Genomic DNA, 18,248 nt, shown 5'->3' with positions numbered 1-18,248 from the left:
TCTGAACCCCACCAATCATAGAATTGGACCAAACTTCCCATACAGAACCCCCATGTCTTGTGAGCCTCCCTCCAGCCTCATACACTCTCCCTCGCCTGCACATGCGCACCATGATGCCATGCGCCAAGCACGCCTGATCTCCCCTCCCCACTTGGAGTCGCAGAAACAGCCCTCCCCTTGGCTGAGAGGCCAGCTAATCACAGCAGCGGAGGAACTTTGGTGGGAGGATACACGTTTGTTTCCAAAATGGAAGAGGACAGACGGAGAGATCTTCAGCCTTCTGTGCCAAATAAGTTCCTAAGGCCATCATAAATATATGTTTTCTGATGGTTTTTGATGACCCATATGAAACCTTGTGACTGCTTCAGGGGCTCCGACCCCCAGGTTAAGAAATGCTGCTTTAAAGGCTGAATTTAGAAACGAAAGAAGATTCACAAACACTCTCCATGCTTTGTGAAAAACATTTCCTACAAATCTATCTAGACACATAATAAAAGTGAAAATGTGTATGTGTGGATGTGGTAGAGGTGTCCACTTACACCGACCGCCTCCCGCCTCCACAAACAGCTACAACTCCCAGTGCTGAGGAGCCACCATAAGCACTCCCTCCTATGACATTGAAGGTTATAATGAGCTTCACATCCCAGTGTTTCTTTCTCTCTCCATTGGTGTGGTATTTGCATGGCCCCACCCACTGCCTCTCCCTCAATCCCTTCCTACCCTATCCTATGGCACAGCAAACAGAGGAATAGTTCACCTGCATCCAGAGAAACTATGGCCCCCACCGACAATTGACTAGGACTAAACTTAACACAGAGAAGCCGCATGACCAACTGAACATATGGCAGGGTTTCTGGGAATTGACCTTGTTTTTGGGAGTTGTAGTTCACCTGCGTCCAGAGAAACAGTGACCTTCACTAACAATGGACTGGGACCATACTTGGCATGGAGAAGCCCCAGACCAACATATTGCAGGGGTTTGGGGGAATGGACCTTGCTTTTGGGAGTTGTAGTTCACTGTTATCCAGAAAACACTGAACACAGCCAACATTGGAGCTGGACCAAACTTGGCACACAAATTCAACATGGCCAACTGTGTATACGGACAGGGTTTGGGGGTGATTGCCCTTGGCATGTGGGAGTTGTAATTCGCTCATATCAAGAGAGCACTGAACGCAGCCAACGCCAGATCTGGACCACACTTGGCACACAGGCCCAACATGGCCAACTTTGAATACTGGTGGGATTTGGGGTTATTGGCTCACAGTTTTTGGGAATTGTAGCATAATCACATCTTTATGCATTTTCTAATGAGAGCATTCATAAAATAGAGCTACAAATGACCAAACTGATATTACATAACACCCAAAAACAAACAATGCCTTTTTCAAATGGCCCAGCCACCACCAGGTCCCCAAGCTAGTATAGAATATGAGTCCTCCAGGACCAGAAGCTAAGCACCTCTTGGTTTTCTCTTCATTTTGATTGCTTACACTGTTTTTGCAAGAATCAACAATTGGCCCATCTCCAGAGGTTTGTTTTGTACAAGGGTCTGAATGGGAGATTTAAAATGGTACAGTCCAGGGATTATCAGGTCACATCCTGAACAGGTTAACATGGGAAGAAAGAAAGAAAGAAAGAAAGAAAGAAAGAAAGAAGGAAGGAAGGAAGGAAAGAGGCAGAGGGAGAAAGAGACTCCAATCTGCCGACCTCACATAAATGGTAATTTAAACCCAATATTTATCACCAGCTTTGCCCTAAAATCTCCAAACGAGTGATTTATTGAACATTAGCGCTAGCTCAGATTCAATAAATTTCACTTTTTACATCATTAGCATTAAAAGAAAGGGGCCATTTGTGCGAGTCAGCCAGAAATCTTCACTGGAAAGGGACTTTAAAGTCCAAACTCAGCTCAAGTATACTCAGAATCATGCTATTTGTATCCTAACCATGAGCAGTTTCATCCTGGCAGTTAAATTTACTTTATAAACAACCCTAAGTACTGGTTGTATCAGTCAAAAATGGGACATCAATATTTGTTGATCTTGTTGTTGTGTGCTTTCAAGTCTAATCTGACTCTATGGCAACCATAAGGTGACCCAACCATGGGGTTTTCTTGACAAAGTTTGTTTAGAAGAGGTCCATCACTGACTTTCTTTGAGGCTGAAAGAATGTGACATAGACTTATCATAGAATCATAGAGCCAGAAGAGATCACAGGAGCCATTTAGTTCAACTCCTTTAATTTATCATTTATTATTATTTACAGTATTTATATCCCTCCGTTCTCACCCCAAAGAGAATGCATGTATCTCCCGCTATGATCCACCTCAGAGTTTCCAATCATCGGGGTAGGCTCTGCTCTCGATCCCGCCACCCTCACAATTGGCGGGGACAAGAGGCAGGGCCTTCTCGGTGGCGGCCCCCTGTCTGTTGAATGCACTCCCCTGTGAAATAAGGGTGATTTCTTCTCTTCTCTCCTTCAGGAAGAAATTCAAGTCTTGGCTTTGGGACCAAGCATTCAGGCAGCTGGCTGAGCAACATCTGTAATGACTCATGAGAATTGTTAATTAAGAGACTTTGGACTGGAACTCTGAACTATGATTTAGATTTACAGACTCAGGCTTAGTTGTGTTAATATTTTAAGGGCCAATATTTTTAATGTTTTTTCCCCCTTTTAATGTATTTTTATAGCTGATTTGTTCATGTTAATTGTTGTGCTCTGTTTCTTTGTCGGCCTCTAATGACTGCCAATTGTAAGCCATCCTGAGTCCCCATTCAGGGGTTGAGAAGGACAGGATGCTCTAAATAAATAAATAAATAAATAAATAAATGCAGAGATGCTATACAGAACATACGTACAGCAAACATTTGATGCTGATTATGCAATTAACAAGGACAGACAAACACAAACAGAGATAAAGACAGTTTTCCCATTTTTATTTCCAGCATCTTTTGTAGGCTGTGCTTGACTCAGGCCACGAGGGAGGGTGGTGCTGTCACTCCATCTTCCATGCCAAGAAGCTTTTTTCCTCCTATCAATGTCCTTTTAATGGTGCATTTTTATTACCTCCCCACTTAAAGAGGTACCTATTTTATCTACCCGCATTTCTGCTTTCCATCCACTAGGTGGGCAGCTGAGCTGGGACTAACGGCAGGTGCTCACTCCAACCGGGCTTCAAACTGCTGACCTTCCATTCAGCAGGATTTTTCTGCAACACAGCCATGAAGCAGGAAAAGCACAATCAAAGAACGTCCAGCAGACTTCCATCCAGCCTTAGCTTAAAGCCTTCAAGGAAGAAGCTTCCACCAGGCTTCGAGGCAGAGAGTTCCACTCTTGAACAGCGCTTCTTATGGTCACGAAGTTTTTCCTAATGTTCAGGTGAAATCCCCTTGCTTGTCATTTGAACCCATGGCTCCATTGAGTCCGAGTCTCCAGGGCAGCAGAAAACAAGCCTACTCTCTCTTCCTTAGGATACCCTTTCAGAAATTTAAACATGGCCATCATGTCTCCTCTCAACCTTCTCTTCTGCAGGCTAATAATTTCAGCAAGTGGGTTTAATGGCTAAATGAGGAGTCACACCCTAGTCTCCAGAATCATAGGACAGCACTCAGACCACTACACCACTATGACTGACACCAGTATAGCCAACCTTAATTCATATTAGAAATCAAGTGTGTTCCTAACTTTCATGCTGCAGGCAAAGTGGAAGACAGTATTTATTTATCATATCAGAAGTGAACCAAGGGTACAGTTGTAATGTATTTAAAACAAACAAACAAAACCCACAAAGTTTGAAAACTTGGCATTATATTAAATGCCCTTTGACCAGTATTTGGCCACTTGGAGTGCCTCTGGTGTTGCTGCAAGAAGGTCCTCCATTGTGCATGTGGCAGGGCTCAGGCTGCATTGTAATAAGTGGTCTGTGGTTTGCATTTCTCCACACTCGCATGTTGTGGACTCTACTTTGTAGCCCCATTTCTTAAGGTTGGTTCTGTATCTCATGGATCCAGAGCGCAGTCTGTTCAGTGCCTTCCAAATTGCCCCGCCGTCTGTGTACTCAGGAGGGAGTCTCCCATTTGGTATCAGCCATGGATTGAGGTTCCAGGTTTTAGCCTGCCACTTTTGGATTCTCGCTTGCTGATGTGTTTCTGTGAGTGTCTCTGTAGATCTTAGAAAACTATTTCTTGATTTAAGGCATTGGCATGCTGACTGATATCGGAACAAGAGATGGGCTGGAGATGTCATTACACTGGTCCTTTCATATTGGCTGAATAGAGGTCGTGGTGGGAAGGAGGAGATGCGGCAAAAGGAGACCCCGAATTCGGCCTAATTCGGACCGCTTATCCATATTAACAACCCCCAACCAGTCTCCTAAGGTAAATTGGTGTAACCAGGTGAGTGGACCCTCCGGTTTGAAGGTGGTGTTGTTGAACGCCAGATCTGTCAACGGAAAAACGACCTGGATCCAGGATTTAATCCTGGAGGAGCGGGCAGATCTGGCGTGCATCACGGAGACCTGGTTGGATGAAGCTGGGGGCGTAAACCTCTCCCAGCTTTGCCCGCCAGGCTTCTCCGTGCAACACCAACCAAGAGCCGGAGGACGGGGAGGCGGGGTCGCAGTGGTCTATAGAGATTCCATCCATCTGACCAGGAGCCCCATCCCGCAGACCACAAATTTTGAATGCGTCCACCTGAGGGTGGGTGACCGGGACAGAATAGGGATTCTGTTAGTGTACCATCCACCTCGCTGCACTACAGTCTCCCTACCTGAGCTAGCGGGGGTGGTCTCGAGCCTGGCGGTGGAGTCCCAACGGCTTCTTGTGCTGGGGGACTTCAACATCCATGCCGAGGCAACCCTCACAGGAGCGGCTCAGGACTTCATGTCCGCCATGGCAACCATGGGGCTGTCCCAACGAATAACTGGCCCCACCCACTGTGCTGGACACACATTGGACTTGGTCTTCTGCCAGGGATGGGAGCAGGGTGGCGGTGTGGAGGAGTTGTCTATCTCTCCGTTGCCATGGACCGACCACTTCCTGATCAGATTTAGGCTCACTGCGCCCCCTAACCTCCGCAAGGGTGGAGGACCCATTAAGATGGTCCGCCCCAGGAGGCTTATGGATCCGAATGGATTCCTGACGGCTCTTGGGGAGTTTCCCGCCACCTCGGTAGGTGACCATGTCGAGGCCTTGGTCGCTCTCTGGAATGGGGAGATGACCAGGGCAATTGACAGGATCGCTCCGGAACGTCCCCTCTCAAGTAACCGAGCTAAACCAGCTCCTTGGTTCACTGAGGAGCTGGCAGCGATGAAGTGAAGGAAGAGGGTACTAGAGAGCGTGTGGCGCTCGGACCCAAGCGAGCCAAATCGAACACGGTTTGTGTCCTTCTTAAGGGCATATGCCGTGGCAATAAAAGCCGCAAAGAAAACTTTCTTTGCGGCCACTATTGCGTCTGCAAAAAACCGTCCGGCAGAGTTGTTTCGGATTGTCAGAGGTCTTTTAACTCCCCCTATCTCAGGTGGGAGCCCTGACAATTCGGCCACGCGCTGTGAAGCATTTGCTCGGTTCTTTGCAGACAAAGTCGCTTTGATCCGCTCTGGGCTGGACGCCACATTAAATGCAGTCTCCGTGGATGTGACACAAGCACCTGCTTGTCCTATTTTGTTGGATTCTTTTCAGTTTGTGAAGCCCGAGGATGTGGACAAGATACTTGGAGGAATGAGACCCACCACGTCCATCCTAGACCCCTGCCCATCCTGGCTTCTGAAGGAGGCCAGAGGGGGATTGGCCGAGTGGGTAACGGTGGTGGTTAATGCCTCCCTTCGGGAAGGCAAGATTCCAGCGAGCCTAAAACAGGCTGTTATAAAGCCGCTGTTGAAGAAACCATCACTGGACCCCACCAAATTTGACAACTTTCGGCCTGTTTCCAATCTTCCCTTCTTGGGCAAAGTCATGGAAAGCGTGGTGGCCTCACAACTCCAGGTATTCTTGAGAGACACGGATTATCTGGATCCGGCACAGTCTGGTTTCAGACCGGGACATGGTACCGAGACGGTCTTGGTCGCCTTGGTGGATGATCTGCGCCGGGAGCTAGACAGGGGGAGTGTGTCCCTGTTGGTGCTTCTGGACCTCTCAGCGGCCTTCGATACCGTCGACCACGGTATTCTTCTGGGGCGCCTTGCAGAGATGGGTCTTGGGGGCACTGCTTTGCAGTGGCTCCGGTCATTTCTGGAGGGTCGTACCCAGAAGGTGTTATTGGGGGACTCCTGTTCAACACCACAGCCGTTGACCTGTGGGGTTCCTCAGGGCTCCATCTTGTCCCCCATGCTGTTTAACATCTACATGAAGCCGCTGGGTGAGATCATCCGGAGTTTCGGGGTGCGGTGTCACCTGTACGCAGATGACGTCCAACTCTGTCACTCCTTCCCACCTGCTACTAAGGAGGCCGTCGAAGTCCTGAACCGGTGCCTGGCCGCTGTAATGGTCTGGATGAGGGCGAACAAACTGAAACTAAATCCAGACAAGACAGAGGTACTCCTGGTCAGTCGCAAGGCCGAGCAGGGTATAGGGTTACAGCCTGTGCTGGACGGGGTCGCACTCCCCTTGAAGGCGCAGGTTCGCAGCTTGGGTGTGACCCTGGACTCGTCGCTGAGCCTGGATCCCCAGGTTTCAGCGGTGACCAGGGGAGCATTTGCACAGCTTAGGCTCGTGCGCCAGCTGCGCCCGTACCTTGGGAAGTCTGACTTGGCCACGGTGGTACACGCTTTGGTCACATCCCGCCTCGACTACTGCAACGCTCTCTACGTGGGGCTGCCCTTGAAGACGGCCCGGAAGCTTCAGCTAGTCCAGCGCGCGGCAGCCATGTTGTTAACAGGAGCAGGGCGCAGGGAGCATACAACGCCCCTGCTGTCCCAGCTCCACTGGCTGCCGATTTGCTACCGGGCCCAATTTAAGGTGCTGGTGTTATCCTACAAAGCCCTAAACGGTTCCGGCCCAAAATACCTTGCAGACCGCATCTCGGCCTACGAGCCCACGAGGACCTTGAGATCATCCGGGGAGGCCCTTCTCTCGGTCCCGCCTGCCTCACAGGCACGCCTGGCGGGGACGAGAGAGCGGGCCTTCTCGGTGGTGGCCCCCCGGCTGTGGAACACCCTCCCTGCTGAAGTTAGACAGGCGCCCTCCCTTATGGCCTTTCGTAGGAGCCTGAAAACATGGCTCTTCGAGCTGGCCTTCAACTGAGTGCCATATCATTGGAAATGATGACCGGAATGGACTACGACTATGAAATCGACTATGACCCCAGGATATGACGAAGCGGATTTTTAGCATAAGTATATGTTATGTAGTAGTAGATTGTTGTGTACTGTCTTGATTTATTGTAAACTGTCTTTTCTATGTTGTTGTTCACCGCCACGAGTCGCCCTAGGGCTGAGAGTGGCGGTCAATAAGTGCAAGAAATAAATAAATAATAAATAAATACTTCCCGACAGATGTCAGGTGGTGCAATACCGGCTAAGCAGTGTATTTTCTCCAATGTTGTAGGGCGCAGGCACCCTGCGATAATGCAGCATGTCGCATTAAGAGCCACATCCACTGTTTTAGCATGGTGAGCTGTGTTCCACACTGGGCATGCATATTCAGCAGCAGAGTAGCAAAGTGCCAGGACAGATGTCCTCACTGTTTTATTTATTTATTTATTTGGAACATTTATATCTCATCCTTCTCAACCTCCTAAGAGGGACTCAGGATGGCTAACAACATGCACTATTCAGTGCCAGCATAGAACTACATAGCATAAAATACAGTTAAAACAAAAATCAAGACAATTATAAAATACATTAAAACAGTTCACCAGTTCAAATCATCATTCTAAAACAGCCCATTGCCGTCTGTTAAAAACATTGTATTCCCAGCAAGTCCATCTATTCTGCAAACACTTGATCCCACATCCAGGATTTGTGTTTCTTCTGGAAGGTCAAGAGGGAGGGGGCAGATCTGATCTTGTTAGGGAGGGAGTTCCACAGCCAAGAGGCCACCATGGCGAAGGCCCTGTCTCTCATCCCCATCGAGCACAATTGTGATGGCAGTGGGATCGAGAGCAGGACCTCTCTTGAAGTCCTTGATGGTTCCTAGAGGGAGATACATAAACAGTATCTGGTTGTGCCAATCAGTTTTCGTATGATATTGTTTCTAGCACCCACTTTTTGCTTGGTATTCAAGCAGTGCTTCTTGTAGGCCAGAGAATGGTCCAGGGTAACTCCCAGATATTTGGGTGTGCTGCAATGCACCAGTGGAATTCCTTCCCAGATAATCCTCAGAGCTCAAGATGCTTGTCTGTTCTTAAGATGAAAAGCACATGGAAGACAGTAGATAAATAAGAAGTCTGCATTCCAGATGGAAAGATTCAACTAAGGTTTCAATGGCTGTTGTGAGTTTGCAAAACCTGAACAGGGTTGTTGAAAAAATCAACAAGTCTCAGAGAGATTTGGAGGTCTCTCATTCATGGGGTCACCATAAGCTGAAGCCAAATTGATAGCAGATTAAAAAGCATTTGCCAAACAAAAAAAATCAACATAATGGTTCTTGTCTTGATGTTTACTGAACTATGTCTTAAAGCACAAAAGTACGCACATAAAAGCAAGAAATAAAGACAGGCTCTGTAAATTCACACAATTGCCTTTCTTCGGCTTTAGTGTTTATGGCATTGTGTTTGAATGCTTTGCACATCGGGGATGGTAATTTTGCACAATGTGGCACAAGGACACCACTGGAAGTGATGCACTAACAAGCTGGCATCCTATCCTTCATATGGATGCATATATGAACTCTGTGGTATAAATAGTATGAACTCCACAGCACACGTTATCTAATCTTCCCATGAATGTAGCCTGATCAAGAGATCTGATCAGCTCAGCCCCTGAGGATTTTTAATCTCCAGGAAGAACCCAATTTAAACAAATATTTTTTAAAAAATCCACTCATGGGTGAAAATGTGATTGGAATGATAGCAGGGCCTGGGTTGAATCTGAAGGCTAAGCAGATACCCTTTTATCTCAGTGATACTGAGAAGATCAAAGTCTGACTCCTTATCATACCAACGGCTCGAGCTCCGCTGCGCATCTGAAGCACAAATTGGCTGAGTCAACTTCACATCCCCTGTGTTCATACAACCGCGAGGGAAGTATAAAATGCTTCAACCGTCCAGAAAACAGCTGCGAGAGGGAAGAGAAGGGGAGGGGTGACTTCCATCTTTGTAAACGGCCTCATGTGGAGCAAAAATGACCTGAGTAAGTTTTGCAATGTTCGTATAGTTTGGGAAAGCTCTGTGCCCCAAATGTCCACTTAGAAGTTATCTCCATCACAAGTAAGTGCATACAGGATAGATTGTAGGCAGACCCAATCAATTCCATTTTGATAACAGCTGATAGAAGATATCCCAATGGTCTCTATAGTGTCGTCAGCTCTATCACTGTTTGGCTAGAAAAGCTGTAATATTATGGGTCCAGGGTCAACAACTAAAAATTATGGCTATATATAGTGCCAGTCCCAGAGAAAATCCTCTTAAACAACAAACAAGCTCTGGGTACATTCTGTGTTGGTGACATAGATCTCAGGCTGAATCGACACTGCCAAATAATGCAGTCTGAACTGGATTATATGATCAGTGTAGATTCACATAATGCAGTTCAATGCAGTTAAGCTGCATTATACAACACTGACCATATAACGCAATTTCAAACTGCATTATTTGGCAGCGTAGATCCAGCTTCTGATATGTCTGCATTAGAGATTGATGGAGCCCCCAGTGGCGCAATTGTGCCAGCAGGACTGCTGACCGAAATGTCAGTGGTTCAAATGCAGGAAGCAGGGTGAGCTCCTGTCTGTCAGCTCCTGCTTCTCATTCAGGGACATGAGGGAAGCCTCCCACAAGAAGGTAAAATCCCATGGACAACATCCTTGCAGATGGCCAATTCTCTCACACCAGAAGTGACTTGCAGTTTCTCAAATCACTCCTAACATGAAAAAAATAGATATTGATCATGTATTGTCTGAACAATGCATGATGATGGTGGAAATTGATAGCATTTATCTATTTCAACCAGTGATGTGAGCGGGTTAGATTTGAAAGCATTTCTTGGTGACCAAAGTTATTGCTAAAGTTCAGACTAAAACCCAGAGTGGATTCACCATCATACCATGCTGGCTTTGAGCTACTGTTTGGATACTCTGAAATCAACTAAGAGGGAAAACAATGAAGTCCCTCTGATTGTCCTCCATCTTGAACATCGTTTTTTTAAAAAAAAAAAATGAATGAGTTTGAAGATCTTTTGGAAACTCTTTCTCTGCCTGCTGAAGTAGGGAAAACAAAAGTGAAACAGAGAAAAATGTTTTTCACCCTCCCATTGAAAAGCCTTCTGGAGTTCCTAGGCGGAAGGAAATGATTGTTTAAAAAGAAGGCGAAGGGTGAAATTTGCGGCACCATCCTTTCCACCAAATGTATCCTCTTTAGTGTCTCTGACTCTAATTCATTATCCAAGGTCTTCACGGGTACAACGGTGCCTGAGCAATGTCCTTTGATGGCTAGGGAGCTCTTTTATTCATTATTCACACTCCTTTTTCTATCACCTACTGTGGCACCAGCTGGGGACAAACAAATACTACAGACGTGGCACTAGCACAAAAAAAATGCAAGCATGTATAATCAATCTTTCAAGAATTCTTTCATGATTTCCATATGGCTAAACCCCACCCCAGTTCTCTGCATGTGTGTGTTTTAACTTCTTGTTTTATACATTATTCTATCAAGTTGCCACCCATTTGCAGCTTCACGTCCTTTCCCCCTTCGTATACTCCACTGTGGAAATGGTTTCACTGGGTCCTCTTTGTTTTCTGGGCACAATTCAAAAGGCTGGTTTGCACCTTTAAAACCTTACAAGGCTTAGTTAGATACTCTAGATACCTGAAAGACCCAACATTTCCCCACTTCAGTGGTTCCCAACCTGTGGTCTGTGGACTACCAGTGGTCTGCAAAAACTAAAATATGGTCCATGGTCCCACCGTTACTACACCATTGCAATGAGAGCGACTGGTCTTGCGAAACCCTCATACAGTGCCGAGGCTTCTTAAATATGTTTTTCTGTGGGTGAACAGATGGTGACTACTGAATGGCAAATGTACTGTATTAGAAACTAGAGCTGATGTGATCTATCCAGTGGAATTTTCTGAATCAGGACCCCAAATCACCAAATCTAAAGTTGACCAAAAACCGATTCATAAACCTTTTGGTACTTTTGGAGAGCGATCCCTGGTCAAAGTGGTCCCTGGTCAGTAGTCCCTGGACAAGTGGTCACTGGTCAAAAAAAGGTTGGAAACCACTGCCTTATATGAACAATCTTGCAGGTTACAATCTACAGGGGAGGGATTTCTCTTGGTCCCATCAGATTCATTGTCACATTTATTGAGGTGTCAGAGGAGAGATCCATGGGCTTGGAAAAGCCTCCCAGGGCCATTCAATCCTACCCCATTCTGCAAGGCACCAAGACTCAATCTAATACAGGCATCCTCAAACTGTAGCCCTCCAGCTGTTTGGGCCTTCAACTCCCAGAATTCCTGACAATTGAACAAGCTCATTAGGGCTTCTGGGAGTTGGAGGCCCAAACAGCGGGAGGGCCGCAGTTTGAGGATGCCTGATCTAATAGGCACCATGGTGGCGCAAAGGATTAAACTGTTGAACTGTTGAATCTGCTGACCTAAAGGTTGGCAGTTTGAAGCCATGGTTCAGGGTGAGCTTCCACTGTTAGCCCTAGCTCCTGCCAACCTAGCAGTTCGAAAACAAGCAAATGTGAGATCAACAGGTACCGCTTTGATGGGAAAGTAATAAAGGTGCCCATGCTGCCATGCCGGCAACATGACCAGGAGGTATCTACAGACAACAGGCTCCTCAGCTTGGAAATAGAACAAGAGCACCTCCCCATGGCCAGAGGAGCTAGGGCTAACAGTGGAAGCTCACTGTTCAGAAAGCCAGAGATGAAAGAGAAAGCCTTTACCTTTGTTCTGTGTATTTATATGTCATTATCATTCCACTGTATTAAAGGCATTGAATGTTTATGCTGAAATCTGTTCTGAGTACCCTTCGGGAAATAGAGCAGAATATAAATAGTGTTATTGTTATTATTATAAACCCTCCCAGCTGATGGCCACCTAGCCTCTGTTTAAAAACCTCCAGAGTGGGAGACTCCACCCAACCAAGCCCTAAAAATGTTATAAATTGATAGTTATTATTAGAAGGCAAGGTCAATTTTTCGAAAACACTGCTATGTGTCACTACACCAATAGAAGACAAGCCAAGGTGCTTCTGAATATAACATACTTTCAGATATTCATACATAGCTCTCCTGTTCCCTCTTAACCTTCTCTTCTCCAAGTTAAACCTAGTCAGCTCTTTAAGGTGATCCTCATAGAGATTCGTGGTTTCTAGACTTTTTCCCATTTTGATTGCTCTTCTATAGGAGATCCAATGGCCTATCTCTCTTTTCACTTTCCACAAGCAGGTTAAGGTCTTTTTGAGTTTTAGCTGTACAGTAGTAAGGGGCCGCAGTGATGCAGCGGTTTAACTACTAAACTATAGAACTTGCTGACCGGAATGTTGGTGGTTAAAATCCACAGGGTGTGGTGAGCTCCTGCTGTTAGCCCCAGCTTCTGTCAACCTAGCAGTTCGAAAACATGCAAATGTGAGTAGATCAATAGGTACTGCTTCAGCGGAAAGGTAACAACACTCCATGCAGTCATGCTGGCCACATGACCTTGGAGATATCTATGGACAATACCAGCTCTTCGGCTTAAAAATGTAGATGGGCGCCAACCCCCAAAGTTGGACTCGATTAGACATAATGTCAAGGCAAAACCTTTACCTTTACCTACAGTAGTATGCTAGCATGGTGCCAAGGTTTGAGCATTGGATGACTACTTTGAAAACCAGAGTTCAGATCTCTGCTCAGACCTGAAGCTCCTGCTTGAAAGATCTCCATGTCCCAAGTTCACCTTCCCATCTACTCTGAATTCATCAGGGCACACAATGAGCGCAGACATACTGCTCTTTCTCCTTCGAAGGAAAGGTGGCATAACAAAGAGCGACAGGTTAAATGCCTTGATCTATGCAAAAGGCAATGGGGACAGACAACGCCATCTCGATGCGGCATCGGAGTGATGGTCATGGGGAGCGACGAAGGTGGAAGGATGCCTCTCTATCTGCCTCCCCGATGTCTTTCCAAAGGGGACAAAGGGGTGACCCTTTCATTAATGATTAACCACGAGGAAGGCTATTTTGAAACAGATCAATAATCTCTGAAAAGTGACACTTTTTGCCTCTGGTAAACCCAGGCCCCATCAAAGTTAAAGTTAAGGTTGCATTTATTTTCCTTCACCAAGGAAATTAAAAGGCTCCTTGGGTAAAACCTTGAAAGGGGAGAAAGAGAGAGGGAGCAGGGAGGGGAAAAATTAAATTTCTATTAACTACAATTACAACAGCCTGAGAATGACCATTTCCTGTTGGAAACCGGTCAATTTTAAACTATACATTTTAAATTGATATTTTGTAAGTTTGAATTGTCTTAATGTGTGCTTTAATCTTATGCGTATGTGTTTTAAAGGGTTATATGTTTTAATCAACTGTATTTTAATTATATTGTAACCCACTTCAAGTATTGTGATTTTTTTTCATGTCAGGATTGACTTGAGAAACTGCAAGTCGCTTCTGGTGTGAGAGAATTGGCCATCTGCAAGGACATTGCCCAGTGGATGCCCAGATTTTTGATGTTTTACCATCCTTGTGGGAGGCTTCTCTCATGTCCCCATATGGGGAGCTGGAGCTGACAGAGGGAGCTCATCCACGCTCTCCCCAGATTCAAACCTCCAACCTGTCAGTCTACAATCCTGCTGGCACAAGGGTTTAACCTATTGCACCATAGAGAACATTGGGATGATCAGAAATGTATATCAGTAAAAGTTTTGTTTCATTTTATTGTATAACTAGCTTATGTCCCCCTCATTGCCTATGTTCTTTAAAAAAGTCTTTTTTTATTTAAAAAAATGCAGAAGGTTGTGGGTGAACTACAACTCACATCATGCCAGATTAACCCCCTGAAACTCCATCAGTAGTTAAAGTTTGTCATATTGGGCAAGTTTGCTCTAGATAAAACATTGGTGGGCTTCAGTATGATCTGTGGCTGCAGGATAAACTACACCTCCAACCATAGTGGGTCAGTCCCCTCAAATCTCTCCCATAGGTTTAGTTGGTAATAGGGGTTCTGTGTGCCAAGTTTGGTCCAGATCCATCATCAGTGATGGTCACAGTGTCTCTGGATGTAAGTGAACTACAACTTCCAGAAATGAAGGTCAGTTTTCCCCAGACTCCTCCAGTATTTTCAGTTGGTCATGCTGGTTCTGTGTGCCAAGTTAGGTCCAGGGCCATCATTGCTGGGGTGATTTTTTTTTTGTTCTAAGGTTGCTATAAGTTGGAAAGAACTTGAAGGCACACAGCAACAACAACAATGGATGGGCACTTTCCCTTTTGTCAACAAATCCATCCCGAGCATTATGCAGTGAGCATAGATCCTACTTCACATGGGTGCTTCATCTTCTTCTCCTAATCTGTTCCCACTGGCACAGAGATAGCGCGTTCTCGGTTTGGTCTGACAGTGATGAATAAACAGCCCAATTCCTGCCGGAAAAGGAGGCAGTGCTGACAGGCAATTGCACGCCATTCCAAAACATAGCACAGGGTCTCCTTTCGAGGTGCTGCTTTTCATGGATGAGGCAGAACTGTAGCTACCCTCAGATCTTGAAAGTCATGGCCAAGATCCAGGAACATTTTTTCATACTATATTTACCATTGCCTTGAGTTTAAGAGACTATGGGGTGCACCTACACTATAGAATTAATGCAGTTTGACAGCACTTCACCTACCATGGCGCAATGCTATGGAATCCTGGGAGTTGTGGTTTTACAAGGTTTTTAGATTTCCCTGCCAAAGAGTGTTGGTCCTTCACCAAACTACAACTTCTAAGATGCTGTAGCATTGAGCTGTGGTAGTAAAATGGGATCACACTGCATTCGTTCTATACTGTAGTTATGCTTTATAGCAGTGGTTCTCAACCTGTGGGTCCCCAGGTGTTTTGGCCTACAACTCCCTTTTTCCACAGTTGAACAAGAGATCAAACCTTGGTCTCGTTGGTCTCCATGCTACACCATGCTACAGGCATTACTGAAGATTATCCCCATACTTTGGCTCTACTTTTCCCAATTCTCCATTCTTTTTTGAACTCTTCATCCAACAGAACTCAATCAGCAACTGTTTTGCGGCAGCGACAATGGCTAGGGGTCCCCATGTCAGCAGGGCACAGAATCCACAGCGGATACACATTCAGACTTATCCAAGATGGTGAATGCTATTCCTCAAGTGTCTCCAGCACCTTAGATAGCTCCTTTCCAGCCACTCAATGCCATAGTCTCTTCAGATCTTAGCCCAGTGGTGTCCAAAACATTTCCATCGAAAGCTACATCAGCTTTATGTTTGCCTTTAAAGGGCCACTGAATCCATGGATGGAGGATACATATATACAGAGAAAGTGCCAAATATATTTAAATATATATTTACATAATCATTGGTGCTTTTTAGTTTGTGTCCCCAGATGTTATTCAATGACAACTCCCATCGCTTCTGATTATCTACCATGTGGACTGGGGAGACTGGGAATTGCAATACCCTGAGATTGGGGAAAGGTTGAAGAACATATCCTATCCACAAGCCTTGTGTAGAAATTCAAATCCCACTCTCCTAAGGAAACACATGCAAACTGCAGCCTCCCAGATGTTATTGTATCACAGCTCCCATCAGCTCTAGTCATGATGTCCAATGATGAGGAATATAGGAGTTCTAGACCAGCAGCTGGAGGGTCACATAAAATGACATAAAAGACTGGATTTGGCCCATGGGCCTTGGGTTTGACACATGTGTCCTAGCTAAACACTCAAACTATGACACCATGCTGAAAAAAGTCACTCTCTGCTTGACCTCTACCTTCTCTCTCCCCAAACTTGGTTGGATTCCCGACATGCTCGTTCTTTGCAGACTCTCTCCTCTTTCTCTCTGAAAACTTTAGGCTCGAGAGGAAATAAGGAAGCATTAAGCCCCTGTTCAACATCACTAATTCCATCAAAGATTTCTCATTATTCATTGTTGGCAGTTTAATTTTCTCCTCTCTCCTTGCCTAGAACAAGCCAGGCCCTTAATTATTGACCTTCCCATCTTCCAAATATGGTGGATCCTTCCCACTTTCCCCCAGGAGCCTCGCCTGGCATGCAAATGACAGAGTCAGACAGCAAAGGAGGAGCTCGGCTGGTAGAGGACTGAGAATCCAGGCTGAAAGGCTTCAAGTCAAAACTACAGAAAATCACTAAAACAAAATCACTACCAATATCCTAAAATGTAACCATGATGAATGTGCCACCATACAAATCCAGTTGGACCCCAGCTCCCAACTCTCCCTGCCACTGCTAGGGTTGCAGTTCACCAGCCCAGCTCAAAGTATGGATACACGATTTGTTGTTTATTCGTTCAGTCATTTCTGACTTTTCATGACCCATGCCAGGGCTCCCTGTCATCCACTCCCAGCTCTTTCAAGGTAAGGCCAGTCACTTCAAGAATACTATCCATCCATCTTGCCCTTGATCAACCCCTCTTCCTTTTTCCTTCAATTTTCCCCAGCATCACTATCTTCTCTAAGCTATCCTGTCTTCTGATTATGTGGCCAAAATATTTCATCTTTGCCTTTAATATCCTTCCCTCCAGTGGGCAGTCAGGCTTTATTTCCTGGAGTATGGACTGGTTGGATCTTCTTGCAGTCCAAGGCACTCTCAGAATTTTCCTCCAGCATCACAGTTCAAAAGTGTCTATCTTCCTTCGCTCAGCCTTCCTTATGGCCCATCCATAGGTTACTACAGGGCATACCATTGCTTTGACTATGCCGATCTTCATTGCCAGTCTGATGCCTCTGCTCTTAACTATTTATCAAAATTAGTCATTGCTCTTATCCCAAGAAGTAAATGTCTTCTGATTTCCTGGTTGCAGCCTGCCTCTATTTGCCAGTTATCAATCAGTCTGGAAAAATTCACCTTGGTTTGGTGGAGTTGTAGGTAACCTACATCCAGAGAGTACTGTGAACCCAAACTCTGATGGATTTGGACCAACCTTGCACACATACCAGTTTACCCTACAGCCAGAGAGCACAGTGAACCACACCAATGATGCATCTAGAGCAAATTTGCCCAACATAACACACTTTAAGTACTAATGGAGTTTTTCAGAGTTAACTTGGTATGATGTTGTAGTTCACCCACAACTTTATGCATTTTGCACTACTGACTTTTTTCTTTTTTAAAAATAATTTTATTGTGGTTTTATACAGCATAAATTTAAAAAGAAAAAAAGGAAGAAAAGGGAAGAAAAAAATAGAAAGGAAAGGAAAAAGAGAGGGGGGGAGACAAAATGAAAACATTAAAAAATATTGTGTTGATCTTCGCAATCTTCATCTTTGTGGTTGTATTCTGTTCCTTCTATTTTAGTTTTTCCATTTGCTCCTTTTCTGCCTGATGTCTTGGAGTGGTCATTTTTTTCCTATTATTATTATTATTATTATTAGTGCTATCTACCAGCAGATATTCTTTAAATCTTCAAATTAATTTTAATCTCTTTCATGTAATCCATTACTAATGTCCAATCCGTTGTTTTCAAGTATCTGCCTTGCGTTTTTGCTACTAAAAAGGTCAGTTTATCCATACTCATAATATTGAGTATCTTGGCTATCCATAAGTCTGTAGAGGGTATTTCCTTTTGTCTCCACATTTTCGCTACTGACTTTTTTCAAATAACCTGGGCAACGCCGGGTACCCAATCTAGTTTTAAATAAAACTATTTAAAATAATACTGCCCGATATATTGAGGTCTCCTCCCATTTACGTTTGCCAGTGAGTCATTTATTTTCCTTCCCTCATTTGTTTTGTTCCCACTGTTCTGCAGAATAAGATCTTAAGAGATAACATTTATCATATCAACATGTGGATTACTTTCCTTCCATAAAAACTGGCGATAACAGGAACGTGGCATGAATCCTCTTATCTGCATTGAGCTTTGCTCTGCTTGGTTCTAGATTAAAAAATGCCAGAGAGTAGAAAAAGAGAGATTGGGCT

This window comes from Anolis sagrei, chromosome X, assembly GCF_037176765.1.
Source record: "Anolis sagrei isolate rAnoSag1 chromosome X, rAnoSag1.mat, whole genome shotgun sequence".
NCBI classification, from domain to species: domain Eukaryota; kingdom Metazoa; phylum Chordata; class Lepidosauria; order Squamata; family Dactyloidae; genus Anolis; species Anolis sagrei.
Note: the sequence above shows the minus strand (reverse complement) of the source record.